This window comes from Periplaneta americana, chromosome 3 (assembly GCF_040183065.1).
Source record: "Periplaneta americana isolate PAMFEO1 chromosome 3, P.americana_PAMFEO1_priV1, whole genome shotgun sequence".
Lineage (NCBI taxonomy): Eukaryota > Metazoa > Arthropoda > Insecta > Blattodea > Blattidae > Periplaneta > Periplaneta americana.
In genome coordinates this window covers 152,205,248-152,221,814 of record NC_091119.1, presented here as the reverse complement: position 1 = coordinate 152,221,814, position 16,567 = coordinate 152,205,248, and the positions used below count along the sequence as shown (strand labels likewise).

At 36.3% G+C, this 16,567-nt stretch overlaps 1 long non-coding RNA gene across 2 annotated transcripts in view; it reads left to right on the top strand.

Annotated features, from left to right (window-relative positions):
• Positions 1–16,567, top strand: part of LOC138696666 (uncharacterized) — a 29,742-nt gene that overhangs the window by 2,643 nt on the left and 10,532 nt on the right. The window contains exon 1 of one of the 2 annotated variants that reach the window (XR_011331437.1): positions 3,169–3,367. The exons of the other annotated variant lie outside the window; for it this stretch is intronic. This is a non-coding gene — a long non-coding RNA (uncharacterized lncRNA). Of the gene's footprint in view, positions 1–3,168; positions 3,368–16,567 lie in introns of those variants that run through there. 2 annotated transcript variants of the gene reach the window in all.

The following is a 16,567-nucleotide window of genomic DNA, read 5'->3' as shown; positions in this document are numbered from 1 at the left end:
CGAAAATCTTCAAAAACAACTACATAAATGGAATAAAAAAGACTGTCTTATTATTGCAGGGGATTTAAATGCTAGGGTTGGGAATATAAATATCCCTAATGTAATCGGAAAATTTGGAGAAGAGACTATAAACAAAAATGGAGAAGAACTAAAAGAGTTTGTAACATATAATGATCTTAAAATAACAAACACATTTTTCAGGAAGAAAGATATTCACAAATATACCTGGAGCGCTAGAGGAAGTAAATCAATTATAGATTATGTAATTGCCAATAGAAAGATAGCATCACAAATAATTGATACAACGGTTTATAGAGGAAATGATGTGAACTCAGATCATTTCCTAGTAATGTCAAAAATCCAAATAATGGCTAGATGGAAAAGAAATAAAATAAAAAATGTTCCACCAACAGAGACACAGATGTACAAGATCTACCTTCTGAATCAAGAAAGTATCAGGAATCTATATCAGACACGAATAAATTCGATCACAGCTAATACCCCAATAGATTTGGATATAAATAAAGAATGGAACAATATACAGGGAATCATAAAAATAGCAGCAAATGAAGCTTTAGGATCAAAAACCAAAAATAGAAGAAGGAAGGGTTTAAGAATTTGGACACCCGAGATAGCTGCAGCCATAGAAGAAAAGAAAGAAGCGTACAAAAAGATGCTACAACTAAATACAGAAGAGACGAAAGAGATATATAAACAAAAACGAAACTATTCAAAGATATTAGTAACAAAAGCACATCAAGAATCCTGGGACCGGTTTGTAAGTAATATTGAAAATGATATTCATGGAAGACAAGAAATAGCTTATAAAATCATGAGACATTTAAACACAGAAGAAAAAGATAATGCAGAATTAAATATCATTAAAGAGAAGGGATGGTTGGAGCATTACAGAAAATTATGGTATGATCCAGAAATTGAAGAGGAAGATTCAACCTCATATGAAGTATATAACATCGATCCACTCACTATGGATGAATTTGAAGAGGCATTACAAAAATAAAAAAATAGGAAGGCTCCGGGACTTGATGGAATTAATTTAGAGTTGATCAAATACTCAGGAACAACATTAAAACAAAGATTATTACATCTTCTGAATTTATGCTGGAAGAACTGCAAAATACCAGATGAATGGACAAAAGCGAAAGTAATATCTCTTTTTAAAAAGGGAAACAGAAGCTCACCAGAAAATTATAGAGGAATTACGTTATTAAATGTTGCATATAAGATACATACGAAAATTATAAATAAAAGATTTACAACTATATCTGATAAAATACTGCTAGAAGAACAAAATGGGTTTAGACATGGAAGATCTTGCATGGATGACATATTTACAATTAACATGATTATACAAAAGCGAAGAGAGCATAATTTAGAGACACATATTGGCTTTATCGATTATGAAAAAGCCTTTGATACACTACATCGCAAGACATTATGGAAAATCATGGAAAGAAGAGGCATTCCACTGCACTTAATACAAGTTATAAAATCGATTTACGCCAAAACAATGAACAGAATATCAATAAAAGGAAAATTATCGGAAGAATTTATGATTAATAAAGGTGTCAGACAAGGATGTAGTCTATCACCAAGTCTTTTTAATATATATATAGACGACATTCTTAGAGAATGGAAGAAATGTACTAATGACGGGATTTCGTTAAATCGACAAAACATTTTAAATACCCTTTTATTTGCAGACGACCAGATAATTATTCAGGATAGTGAAGATAACTTGCAAAAGGCCATACACAAATTAAATACAATATGTGGAGAATATCATCTAAAAATATCAATACAAAAGACAAAAGTAATGGCTTTCAGAGGAAAACATCCAGTTAGAAGTAAAATAATAATAAATAATACTGTTATAGAACAGGTGAGCCATTTTAAATACCTAGGTTGCGATATTACTTATGATTATGATAAGGATGTGAATATTAAAACACAACGCTTCCAGGCTATATGTGGCACAATTGCCAAGAATTTAAAGAAGAAAACAAGGAAAGAAACGCAAATAAAATTTTATAAGACAATGGCTATACCAACTCTCTTATATGGATGTGAAGCATGGACCTTGAAGAAAAATGATATTAATAGAATCCAGTCAGCGGAAATGAAATTTCTCAGAGGAGTAAAAGGATGTACAAGATTGGATAGATATAGAAATGATGACATAAGGAATGAACTAAACCTGCTCCCAATTATAGATAAAATAAAGGAATATAGAATTCGTTGGTCGAATCATTTGAGAAGAATGGATAAGGAACGAATACCGAAACAGGTGTTGGATTATAAACCACAAGGGAGAAGAGATATTGGTCGGCCAAGAACAAGGTGGAAAGTTGAGGACGGAACAGGAGACTCTCCTACTCCATGAAGAGAAGAAGAAGAAGAAGAAGAAGAAGAAGAATTAGCTTCACAATAAATTACTAATACTTTTCTAAATTTTCAACTGAAAAGCAATACCGTCTATCACTCAACACAATTTGTATGCTGAAAATGAACTATCCATATCCACTGAAGTAACAGGAGCATATATCAATTTTGACACTAGTTGGGCAGGAATGTTACACTGTAAATCCATGTTCTTTCCAGTTAGGATATCTGAAGTAGTATACTAGTCCTTCAGTCCTACATTTCTCTGCAGAACTTGCACCGTGTTTCCAACAGAACCAGCAACACATTTCGAATTTAAAATACAAATATTCGGAATAAGAATGGGTTTTTTTATTTATTAGAAATTAAACATACTTAATAGGTCAAAATAGGCTTTGCCGACAAAATAGGCATTTCTAGGTGCTATTAAAATACCAATTTTAGACATAGTTTTATATGACACATGTACTTGCAAGTTTTAATGAACTTATCTTTTAAGATTAAAATAGGTTTTCACCTAAATTCGGAAGTCTAATTATTATTATTATTATTATTATTATTATTATTATTATTATTATTATTATTATTATTATTATTATTATTTTCATACAATTCGTAGCTGTAACTATAAATACAAACCTGTCGCAATTAAGTTGACACACTATTTCCTCAATCGCAACGCACACAATAAACTTTGTTATTGAGTTTGAGGAAGGAAATAGGCCTACCGCACTGTACTCACCTGTCGCCACCGTGTGAATGTCAGCCCGGCCTGACCCTGTCACTATATACGTGAAGGTGATTCACTGGGCGGTGATATGGTCAGCCGGGCGCTGATAATGCATTATGACTCAGTACGAATACATGTGGGTTTTGCGCTATTACTGTCTCATAAGCAATGTCAGTTTTTGAGCAGGCTTTTAGTTGGAGTGTGTTGTGACAAGAAATTAATCTGATCTTTCAGGTAAAGTGTTGTTAGATTCTATTTTTTTGAGCCACCTTTCAGTGAGGTTCGTTATCCCGTGACGGTACCAGTTTCTGCGAAGAATTCGGTGATACCACAGATCACATATAGATTGATCATTCCTATGTTAAAATCGGTGAGAGAGAAGAGAACAACCGCCAGGATCGCCACCCGTCCGCCGTAAACGAACACAAAGATGATAGTATAGCCTACTCTATTTTATTTGAAGGAGTGCAGTTCGGTGGCTCCTTTGAACACCCACTTACAGATTTATGACTTCCTACACAAACACCTCTGACAATTCCATCCTGTCCCTCGTCTCAACATTGAATAGTTGCCATAATCCTGGTGACCTTCGAAATGAGACAGTGAGACTGACGGGATTCTTGGAATTAGGAAAAGATGCGGCAACTCTGCCTCCACATGGATTTGAGGGGAACCTGTCAATTCTTCTGAAAAAAGGTTATGATTGGTTACTAACAGGCGAAGACAAGATTTCCGTCACAGTAAGGAAGACATTTATTTATGACAACCAATTAGTAGGGGGCAGTAGAAGGTCTGTCGGCAAAGTCCTTTCTATGAAACTGCATTCCATGGAAGAAAAAAAAAAAAAAAATAGAGTATACAGTCGCTAATGCAATTCAAATGGAAATTTTGACGTGACTCCTTATGTAACAACTAGATGGCAGCATAATAAACCTGATAAAAGCTGTTACCATCAAAGCTTATAACGCAGAGCAATCTGAGTATATATGATGTAGGGTGATACTCATTTCAACGGCTTCCAAGTTTTAAAAATTTATTCCACGCAGTAAGTTGACCATGGATCGAAACAGATGACAATCAGAAGTCGCAAGATCAGGTTTAGCTATATGCAGGGTGTGATAGCAGTTCGATTACTGTCAATTCCAGCGAAAAACTAGTACAATGCAGTGATTTGGAGTTCAAAGTCCTAACCAAGTTTCCACCGCTGGTTTCCGTTGATGATGAAAGGTCATTTTCTTTGTACAGCTGTCAAAAGAAAAAGTGGCCGCTCTCCTGGAACAAAGTTCCCTTCGGGTATCTTCGCTATAATTCGGAGACAGGCGATGTTACATGTTGTTGGACCACGTTGCCTGATATCTACAGTTATAATTGAAGTATTCATTCTGTGATTCGATAGGGTAATGGTAGCGTTCAGGCCTCTTATTCATGAGGTCCTGCGTTCGACTACAACCACGTGCTTTTTATGTTCTTTTTTGTTCTGTTTTTGAGAGAGACAAACTATACATAATGGCTCCTTTCTCTTTTACGATTATTTTAGTAATTAACATCAGGTTCATTAATATATTATGCCATGACTTTATCATTATGATATTATGGCTGCAAATGGAAAGAAAAAAGATTTTATTCTCAATAAAAATATCTTTCGTGGCATAAACAAAACAAATTTACTGGCGTCGGCCTTAAAACATTCAAACAATTAAGCGTTCAAAAAACAAAACAAAAAGCCACAATTCAATATTTAGTCTACGTTCAAAAAACAAAACAAAAAGCCACAATTCAATATTTAGTCTATCTTCCTCTTATCTCGATCATCTTGCAGTCGAGTGGGCATGGAATCGACTAGTCTTTGCAAATAGCGACTGTTCTTAGACACGATATTCCAGGCATTCTGAACATACCCACATACATAAGTGTTCTGTCCATGGGCAGGTCTTTCATTGCAAACCCAGCAATCTCCAATCTTTCCTATTTTCTGCCTTCCTCTTAGTCTCCGCATATGATCCACATATCCTAATGTCTTCTATTATTCTTTTCAACCAAAGACCCAACCAATTCCTTTTTCTCTTTCTAATCAGTTTCAGCATTATTCTTTCTTCACTCACTTTTTCAAACACAATTTTATTTCTTATTCTGTCTGTCCACTTCACACGCACCGTTCTTCACCACATCCACATTTCAAATGCTTCAATTCGTTTCTCTTCATTTCGTCGTAATGTCCATGTTCCTTCTCCATACAATGCAACACTCCACACAAAGCACTTCACTAGTCTCTTCCTTAGTTCTTTTTCCAGAGGTCCGCAGAATATCCTTCTTCTTCTATTAAAAGCTTCCTTTGTTTATGTTTGCAGTTTTTCTTGGGAAGGATAGGCCTAAATGCGGTAACATCCCGTTGCTTTCCTCACACCACTATCTCTTTCGCATCTTATTAAATTCCAGGGGACCCAAGCATGGAGATGAGGAGAGTGGATTTGACTAATTGGGCCCTCCGGACTTCACCGAAAGTCACGGCAAGGGTTAAATATTAATTCTATCAGGATGTTTGACCCGATCAGAGACCGGGAAATCTCAATTAGCCTTTGCCCCCCGCATCCTGGACTAGCTTCTACGAATCATCAGAAAATTTTAGAGTGTGATTGGGCCAATTTTTCCGAAAATGTTTCCACACTTTTGCCCTCGTAGCTCAGCGGACGAACGTCGAAATTTAGATGTCAACGTCTCAGGTTCAATTCCTCGTTACTCCTTTTCATTTTATTGTGGTTCAAGATAGTATAATGTAATAATACAAAAAGAAAAACTAATACCAGTATTATGCAACTGGATTTTTCGAAACCTAATATTAAATTTGTTATTTATATCGCTAAAGAACGATTACAATATAAATAACTAGAATATTATTTATACAGTATCACTAAAGAACGATAACGGAATATAAATGATAAATATCGGTTTGTTTAATTAATATAAGATATTATATAATACTTATTTAATTATCTAAATAAAATAACCTATTTTACAAAGAAGGATGGTTATTTGTGTTATAATAATTACTTACATAAAATACAGATTATTTATATTGCGAAAGAACAATAACAATATAAATAACTTGAATATTATTTTATAATGCTAATGAAGGAAAACAGAATATAAATGATAACTTGAATATTATCTATATCGCTAAAGAACGATAACAATATAAAAAACGTGAATATTATTCATATCGGAATTTCTCAGATTTATTACAGATATATTTAAGAAATTGTAGAAGAATAGTAATTAGTAACAGTGTCCTATTTATTCTTCTTGGAGCCAAATTTGTAACTTTTAAAAGTGGTTACTATGTTGAAGTGTATGCGTTGTAACGGATGCTTGATTTGTTATGTATGTGAGTCAGTTATGTGATGCTTGATGTCGTCGCAATGTCGTAATTATAGTTTGATTGTGTTTGTGTGACTATTGTGTATTTATTTATGATGTATGGTACGGAAGGCTGCGTATTTGTGTTATAGAAGTGTTACGTATGTGTGTTGTTAATGTTTTTGTATGTTTCAAATTGATACCTGATATTCATTTTGCAATCGCAGTGCCTAATTTACGGTTTGTTTATGTTTTGTTTACATCGCGTAAGCTAATTTAATTTTCTTTTCTAATTTTCTTTATGCTTATCTTTTTTGTGTATGAAACTATAGCCCTAACATACATATGTAAAATAGGGCTAACCACCATTGGAGATACAATAATAATAATTGTTATTCATATCGTTATAAAACGATAACAGAATACAAATGATGACTTGAATTTTATTCATATCTCTAAAGAACGATAACAAAATATAAATAACGTGATATCCATAAAGAACGATAACTGAATATAAATGATAATTTGAATAGCATTTACATCGCTAAAGAACGATTAAAAAATAAAATGAAAACTTGAAGAAGGCCCGAACCCACAACCTTTGAATCACTAAACAAGCACTCTACCGCTGGCCTACGAGGCGCAGACATGGAACACTTTCATAGTTCGGGAACTGCTTGTACAAGCACATGCATCGTGTAACATCGCCGCGACCCGAAGTGGACTTTGAAAATATTCGCTGTTCACGAGTGCGGCCACTTTTTTTTTTTGACAGCTGTACAAAGACATTTTACGTTCAAAGAAACAGAATTGACCTTGAAAAATATTGAAATGTTGAATGTAGTAAAGTACAATTCTTTCTTTATGTAAATGAAAATAGAAGTGATTACACTCTTCGTTTTTAGTCCGTTATATATTCTTCTTAAGTTCCTTTTTTTCCGACAATATGTCCCCCCCTCCTTTTTTTCCTTTTTTAATTGATATTTTTTTTCCTTTAAAATCCGGACTGTACTTATTACTGTCCTTTAATGTGTGCGAAGAACGTCAAGGGTTCTTCAACTTAGCAGAAAGAGGTAATAATTCAGAATTATCATGACATGGCGTGACTATCTCTGCGTCTACCTGTTATTTCCAATGTCATTGAAGGAACTAAGCGATATCGAGCGTACATTATGTTTAGTCTGCAATTTTGGTTGTGGGGAGTGATGTGTCACATAGCTGTGTGGGAAGCGATGTATCACTGTAGGAAATAAAGAATTCTGAAATTCGACAAGATAGTCGCTGTTCTATTATTATTATTTCTAGGCATAATTTATTTTCTGATTTTTCAAGAATGAAAGTTGATATAAAAAATTAAAAATTAAATTCGTGATTCGACAATCCATGGAGAGCCAAGACCGATCAGGCATCTACTGCCCTAACTTCCATATGCGTCACAAGAGGTGAACGATCTTCCAACCAATAATGGATAACGAGTTGTCAGTACGATTATCACCTCAATCGTCATAGTTGACTTACGAAACCGGATTTCGGTACTCATTGTATGTTTAGTCAATAGCCCGAAGACTGGTTGGAACCCCATAAGTGACACCAATAAGACTTTGCTTTTGAAGATTTTAAGCCACCAGATAATGTCTTCCCCTTCTTTTATTTTTATTCCTGTACCCACTTCTTCTTAAGTTCTCTTAATTCTCTTTGTGTTCACCCTGTTCCCCTTGCCTGTTCTTTGTTCTTTCATCTTCCTTTCTTTTCTCCTTATGATTACCTTGTCCTCCTTTTGTCAGCTTTATTCTTTTGTCTTCCTTTTTCCTCCTCGTATTCACCTTGTTCTGCTTGTTGATCTTTAGTCTTCCTTTGTTCTTCTTGTGTTCACCTTGTTCTCCTTGTCTTAGCTTTGATATTTTGTCTTCCTTTTTTCTCCTTGTATGCACCTTGTTCGCCTTGTTTTAGCCTTGATGTTTCGTCTTCCTTTTTCCTCCTTCTGTTCACCTTGTTCTCCTTGTATTAGCTTTGATCTTTTGTCTTCCTTTTATCTTCTTGTAATCATCTTGTTCTCCTTGTTGATCTTTAGTCTTCCTTTTTTCTTCTTGTGTTCACCTTGTTCTCCTTGTCTTAGCTTTGATCATTTCTCTTCCTTTTTTCTGCTTGTATTCACATTCTTCGCCTTGTTTCAGCCATGATGTTTTGTCTTCCTTTTTCCTCCTTGTGTTCACCTTGTTCTCATTGTATTAGCTTTGATATTTTGCCTTCCTTTATCCTCCTTGTATTCACCATGTTATCATTGTTTCAGCTTTGATGTTTTGTCTTCCTTTTTCCTCCTTGTTTTCACCTTGTTCTCCTTGTTTTAGCTTTGATGTTTTGTCTTTCTTTTATCATCTTGTATTCACATTGTTCTCCTTGTTGATCTCTAGTCCTCCTTTTTTCTTCTTGTGTTCACCTTGTTCTCCTTGTCTTAGCTTTGATCTTTTCTCTTCCTTTTTTCTCCTTGTATTCACCTTGTTCGCCTTGTTTTAGCCATGATGATTTGTCTTCCTTTTTTCTCCTTGTGTTCACCTTGTTCCCCTTGTCTTAGCTTTGACCTTTTCTCTTCCTTTTTCCTCCTTGTATTCACTTTGTTCGCCTTGCTTGAGCCATGATGTTTTGTCTTCCTTTTTCCTCCTTGTGTTCACCTTGTTCTCATTGTATTAGCTTTGATCTTTTGCCTTCCTTTATCCTCCTTCTATTCACCTTGTTTTCATTGTTTTAGCTTTGATCTTTTGTCTTCCTTTTTCCTCCTTGTTTTCACCTTGTTCTCCTTGTTTTAGCTTTGATGTTTTGTCTTTCTTTTTCCTTCTTGTGTTCACCTTGTTCTCCTCGTCTTAGCTGTGATCTTTTGTCTTCCTTTTTCCTCTTGTGTTCACTTTGTTCTCCTTGTCTTAGCTGTGATCATATGTCTTCCTTTTTCCTCCTTGTATTCACCTTGTTCTCATTGTTTTAGATTTGATCTTTTGTCTTCCTTTTTCCTCCTTGTGTTCACCTTGTTCTCCTTGTTTTAGCTTTGATGTTTTGTCTTCCCTTACCCTCCTTGTGTTCACTTTGTTCTCCTTGTCTTAGCTGTGATCCTTTGTCTTCCTTTCTGTCTTGGTGTTCACCTTGTTCTCCTTGTTTTAGCTTTGATATTTTGTCTTCCTTTTTCCTCCTTGTATTCACTTTGTTCTCCTTGTTTTAGCTTTGATGTTTTGTCTTCCTTTTTCCTACTTGTGTTCACTTTGTTCTCCTTTTCTTAGCTGTGATCTTTTGTCTTCCTTTCTGTCCTTGTGTCCACCTTCTTCTCCTTGTTTAACTTAGATATCTTGCCTTCCCTTTTCCTCCTTGAATTCACATTGTTCTCCTTGTTTTACCATTGATCTTTTGTCTTCTCTTCTCCTCCTTGTATTCACAATGTTCTCCTTGTTGTAGCTATGAGTTTTTATCTTCCTTTTTCCTCCATGTATTCTCCTTGTTCTCTTTGTATTAGCCCAGATTTTTGTCTCCCTTTTTCCTCCTTCCATTCACCTTTTTCTCCTTATTTTAGCCGTGATCTTTTGTCTTCTTTTTTCCTCCCTGTGCTCACCTTGTTCTCCATTTTCAGCTTTGATCTTTTGTCTTTCTTTTTCCTCCTTGTGTTCGCCTTGTTCTCCTTGTTTTAGCCATCATCTTTTGTCTTCCTTTTCCCTCCCTGTATTCACCTTGTTCTCCTTGTCTTAGCTGTGATCTTTTGTATTCCTTTTTCCTCCTTGTGTTCACCATGTTCTCCTTCTTTTAGCTATCATCTTTTGCCTTCTTTTATCCTCTTTGTATTCACCTTGTTCTCCTTCTTTTAGCTTTGATCTTTTGTCTTCCTTTTTCCATCTTTTGTTCACTTTGTTCTCTTTGTCTTGGCTGTGATCATATGTCTTCCTTTTTCCTCCTCGTATTCACCTAGTTCTCCTTGATTTATCTTTGATCTTTTGTCTTCCTTTTTCCTCCATGTGTTCACCATCTTCTCCTTGTCTTAGCTGTGATCTTTTGTCATTCTTTCTCCTCCTTGTGTTCACCTTGTTCTCCTTGACTTAACTGTAATCTTTTGTCTTCTTTTTCCTCCTTGTGTGCACCTTGTTCTCCTTGTCTTAGCTGAGAACGTTTGTCTTCCTTTTTCCTCCTTGTATTCACCTTGTTCTCCTTGTTTTAGCTTTGATGTTTTGTCTTCCTTTTTCCTCCTTGTGTTCACCTTGTTCTCCTTGTCTTAGCTGTGAACTTTTGTCTTACGTTTTTCTCCTTGTGTTCATCTTGTTCTCCTTGTCTTAGCTGTGAACTTTTGTCTTTCCTTTTTCCTATTTGTATTCACCTTCTTCTCCTTGTCATAGCTGTGAACTTTTGTCTTCCTTTTTCCTCCTTCTGTTCACCTTGTTCTCCTTGTCTTAGCTGTCAACTTTTGTCTTCCTCTTTCCTCCTTGTATTCACCTTGTTCTCTTTGTCTTAGCTGTGAACGTTTGTCTTACGTTTTCCTCCTTGTGTTCATCTTGTTCTCCTTGTTTTTGCTGTGATTTTTTGTCCTCCCTTTTCCTCCTTGTATTCACCTTCTTCTCCTTGTTTTAGCCTTGATGTTTTGTCTTCCGTTTTGCTCCTTGTGTTCACATTGTTCTCCTTGTCTCAGCTATGATATTTTGTCTTCCTTTCCGTCTTTCTGTTCACTTTGTTCTGCTTGCTTTAGCTCTGATACTTTGCCTTCCTTTTTCCTCCTAGAATTCACATTCCTCTCCTTGTTTTTACCTTTGATTTTTGTCTCCCTTTTTCCTCCTTGTATTCAACTTGTTCTCTATGTCGTAGCCGTAATCTTTTGTCTTCCTTTTTCCTCCTTGTATTCACATTGTTCTCCTTGTATTAGCCCTGATTTTTGTCTTCCTTTTTTCTCCTTGTGTTTACCGTGAGCTCCTTGTTTTAGCTTTAATATTTTGTCTTCCTTTTTTCCTTGTCTTCACCTTGTTCTCCTTGTTTTACCTTTGATCTTTTGTCTTCCTTTTTCCTCCTTGTGTTCACCTTGCTCTCCTTGTATTAGATTTCATCATTTGTCTTCCTTTTTCCTCCTTGCATTCACCTTGTTCTCCTTGTTTTATATGTGAACTTTTGTCTTCCTTTTTCCTCCCTGTTTTCACCTTGTTCTCCATGTTTTAGCTGTGATCTTTTGCCTTCCTTTCTTCTCCTTGTGTTCACTTTGTTCTCCTTGTTTTATCCTTCATCTTTTGTGTTCCCTTTTCCTCCTTGTATTCACTTTGTTATCCTTGTCTTAGCTGCGAAATTTTGTCTTACGTTTTCTTCCTTGTGTTCACCTTTTTCTCCTCGTATTCACATTGTTCTCCTTTTTTAGCTTTGATCTTTTGTCTTCTTTTTTCCTCCTTGAGTTCACCTTCTTCTTCTTATCAGAGCTGTGATATTTTGTATTCCTTTTTCCTCCTTGTGTTCACCTTTTTCTTCTTGTCTTAGCTGTGATCTTTGTCTTGCTTTTTCCTCCTTGTGTTCACCTTCTTCTTCTTGTCTTAGTTGCGATCCTTAGTCTTCCTTTTTCCTCCTTGCATTCACCTTCTCCTCCTTATTTTAGCCTTCATCTTTTGTCTTTCTTTTTCCTCCTTGTATTCACATTGTTCTCCTTGTTTTAGCTTTGATGTTTTGTCTTCCTTTTTCCTCTTTATCTTCACCTTGTTCTCCTTCTTTTATCATTGATGTTTTGTCTTCCTTTTTAATACTTCTGTTCACCTTGTTCTCCTTGTCTTAGCTGTGAACTTTTGTCTTACTTTTTCTTCCTTGTATTCACCGTGTTCTCCTTCATTTAGCTTTGATCTTTCGTCTTCCTTTTTCCTCCTTGCATTCACCGTGTTCTCCTTATTCTAGCTGTGCTCTTTGTCTTCCTTTTTCCTCCCTGCATTCATCTTGTTCTCCTTGCTTTAGCTTTGACCTTTTGTCTTCCTTTTTCCTCCTTGCATTCACCTTGTTCTCCTTGTTTTAGCTGTGATCATTTGTCTTCCTTTTTCCTCCTTGTATTCACCTTATTCTCCTTCTTTTAGCTTAGATCTTTTGTCTTCCTCTTTGCTCCCTGTGATCACCTTGTTTTAGCTGTGATCTTTTTCTTCCTTTTGCCTCGTTGTATTCACCTTGTTCTCCTTATTTTATCCTTGGTCTTTTGTCTTTCTTTTTCCTCCTTGTGTTCACCTTCTTGTCCTTGTTTTAGCTTTGATGTTTTGTCTTCCTTTTTCCTCCTTCCCTTCACCTTGTTCTCCTTGTCTTAGCTGTGAAATTTTGTCTTACTTCTTCCTCCTTGTATTCACCTTGTTCTCCTTATCTTACCTTTGATCTTTTGTCTTCCTTTTTCCTCCTTGTATTCACCTTGTTCTCCTTGTTTTAGCTGTGATCTTTTGTCTTCCTTTTTCCTCCTTGTATTCACCTTATTCTTCTTCTTTTAGCTTAGATTTTTTGTCTTCCTCTTTCCTCCTTGTGATCACCTTGTTTTCGCTGTGATCTTTTGTCTTCCTATTTCCTCCTTGTATTCACATGTTCTCCTTGTTTTAGCTGTGATCTTTTGTCTTCCTTTTTCCTCTGTGTATTCAACTTGTTTTCCTTGTTTTAGCTTTGATCTTTTGTCTTCCTTTTTCCCCCTTGTATTCACCTTGTTCTCCTTGTCTTAGCTGTGATATTTTGTTTCCTTTTTCCTCCTTGTATTCACCTTGTTCTCCTTGTTTTCAGTTGTGGTCTATTCTCTTCCTTTTCCCAATTTGTATTCACCTTGTTCTCCTTGTTTTACCTTTGATCTTTTGTCTTCCTTTTTCCTCCTTGTGCTCACCATGTTCTCCTTGTTTTAGCTGTGATCTTTTGTCTACCTTTTTCCTCCTTGTGTTCACCTTCTTCTTCTGGTCTTAGCTGTGATCTCTTGTCCTCCTATTTCCTCCTTGTGTTCACCTTCTTCTTCTTGTCCTAGTTGTGATCTTTTGTCTTCCTTTTTCCTCCTTGTATTCACCTTCTTCTCCTTGTTTTAGCCACGATCTTTTGTCTTTCTTTTTCCTCCTTGCATTCACCTTGTTCTCCTTGTTCTAGCTTTCATGTTTTGTCTTCCTTTTTCCTCCTTCTGTTCACCTTGTTCTCCTTGTCTTAACTGTGAACTTTTGTCTTACTTTTTCTTCCTTGTATTCACCTTGTTCTCCTTGCTTCAGTTTTGATCTTTTGTCTTCCTTTTTCCTCCTTGTGCACCTTGTTCCCCTTGTTTTAGCTGTGATCTTTTGTCTTCCTTTTTCCTCCTTGTATTCACCGTGTTCTCCTTGCTTTAGCTGTGATATTTTTTGTGTTCATTTTTCCACCTTGTATTCACCTTGTTCTCCTTGTTTTAACTGTGATCTTTGTCTTATTTTTCCACCTTGTGTTCACCTTGTTCTCCTTGTTTTAGCTCTGATTTTTGTCTTCCTTTTTCCTCCTTGTATTCACCTTATTCCCCTTCTTTTAGCTTAGATCTTTTGTCTTCGTTTTTCCTGCTTATGTTCACCTTGTTCTCCTTATTTTAGCTGTGATCTTTGTCTTCCTTTTTCCTCCTTCTATTCACCTTGTTCTCCTTGTTTTATCTGTGACATTTTGTCTTCCTTTTTCCTCCTTGTATTCACCTAATTCTCCTTGTTTTAGCTTTGATCTTTATTCTAACCTTTTCCTCCTTGTGTTCACCTTGTTCTCCTTGTTTTAGCTGAGATCTTTGTCTTCCTTTTTCCTCCTTCTATTCACCTTGATCTCCTTGCTTTAGCAGTGATCTTTTGCCTTCCTTTTTCCTCCTTGTATTCACCTTGTTAACCTTGTTTTACCTTTGATATTTTCTCTTCCTTTTCCTCCTTGTATTCACATTGTTCTCCTTGTTTTAGCCTTGATCTTTTGTCTTTCTTTTCCTCCCCATGTTCACTTTGTTCTCCTTGTTTTAGCTTTGATGTTTTGTCTTCCATTTTCCCCTTCTGTTCACCTTGTTCTCTTTGCCATAGCTGTGAACTTTTATCTTACTTTTTCCTCCTTGTATTCACCTTGTTCTCCTTGTTTTAGCTGTGATCTTTGTCTTATTTTTCCTCCTTCTGTTCACCTTGTTCTCCTTGTTTTAGCTCTGAATTTTGTCTTCCTTTTTCATCCTTGAATTCACCTTATTCCCCTTCTTTTAGCGTAGATCTTTTGTCTTCCTTTTTCATGCTTGTTTTCACCTTGTTCTCCTTATTTTAGCTGTGATCTTTGTCTTCCTTTTTCCTCCTTCTATTCACCTTGTTCCCCTTGTTTCAGCTGCGATATTTTGTCTTCCTTTTTCCTCCTTGTATTCACCTAGTTCTCCTTGTTTTAGTTTTGATCTTTTGTCTACCCTTTTCCTCCTTGTGTTCACCTTGTTCTCATTGTTTTAGCTGTGATCTTTGTCTTCCTTTTTCCTCCTTGTATTCACCTTGATCTCCTTGCTTTAGCAGTGATCCTTTGCCTTCCTCTTTCCTCCTTGTATTCACCTTACTCTCCTTGCTTTAGCTGTGATCTTTTGTTTTCCTCTTTCCTCCTTGTGTTCACCTTGTTCTCCTTCTTTTAGCCTTGATCTTTTGCATTCCTTTTTCCTCTTTGTATTCATCTTGTTCTCCTTGCTTTAGCTGTGATATTTGTCTTCCTTTTTCCTCCTTTTTTCACCTTGTTCTCCTTGTCTTAGCTGTGATCTTTTGTCTTCCTTTTTTCTCCTTGTATTCACCTTGGTCTTCTTGTTTTAGATTTGATATTCTGTCTTCCTTTTTCTCCTTATGTTCCTCTTTTGCTCCTTGCATTCTCATTGTTCTACTTTTATTCCCTTGTTCTCCTTCTTTTCCCTTTATTGATATTTTATTCCCCTTATTGTCCTTTTCTTCGCCTTGTTCTCATTGTCTTCCTTTGCTCTCCTTACCTGTCCGTTGTTCTCCTTATATTCGCCTTGTTCTCCTCTCTTTCCCTTGTCCTTCTTTTCCCCTTGTTCTTCTTGTCTTCCCTTTATTCTCCTTGTATACCATTTTTGTCTTTCTATTCTCTCTATTCTCCATTATTTCGCCTTCTTGTCTGTGTTCCTCTTCTTCTCCTTCTTTCTCCTTGCTCCTTTTTCCCCTTGATTTCCTTGTCTTCACTTCATTCTCCTTTTCTTCCCTTTGTTCTCTTGGCCTTACCTTTTTTCTCTTTTTTCCTTATTCTGCTGTAGTCCTTGTTTTGTTTCTCTCACCACCCACACCTATTTCTACACAGCTGAAAAGATGCAGTGTCGTAGGCCTAAACCTTTACATCTTCCAGTTTTTTCAGTCTCCTTACACACCAAGTTCTGGTAGCGAGATGGACCAGTTGACACTATTTCGTAACTAAATTATGAATTGAAATATAATTATTATCCGGCTTTTTAAATATTACTGTGTGATCGAAATCCAACTGCTGGCCATACTAAATTGTACGGAAATAACGGACTTTGACATAATGTGCTGATATTATCTCTTACATTTTCATCATCATCATTATTATTATTATTATTATTATTATTATTATTATTATTATTGTCGTTAGTGGTAGTGGTCGGGTTGTACGGCAATCTGGCGGACCCTTAAAAGCTGTGTGAGTGGTTGTTCAGTGGTTCGCACGATTACCCTAATTGATTCCTGCCCTCCCCCCCCCCCGTTCTCACGGCCCCTGTCAACAATGTCGCCGCATACCTGAGCCTTCCTCTCGCTTACAAAGCGAGCCGCTGTCAGCTTCCCTCGTCACAGCTCAGCGCTTCTTCTCCACCGCCGCCGTCTTCTTCTTATTGTTATTTCTGTGTTGGTAGACGTTAATCACAATTAGCCCACTTTCCGTATTTCATTAGTAGGTTCACCAGACGTCCGGAAAACCCTGAACATGTCCTCCAATTTAACCTTCTCTCCGGCGTTCGGGAAATTGCTACTATGTCCTTTTAATTTTATAAAAAATGCATATCAAGTAGGGAAAGGAAGGACGGTAAATATATATGCGGCCTGGCCACATAGCTATCATTGCCGAAGACTATATCAACGCCTTCTGGTAGCCTACTTAAATACTGGCGTGGCTGTT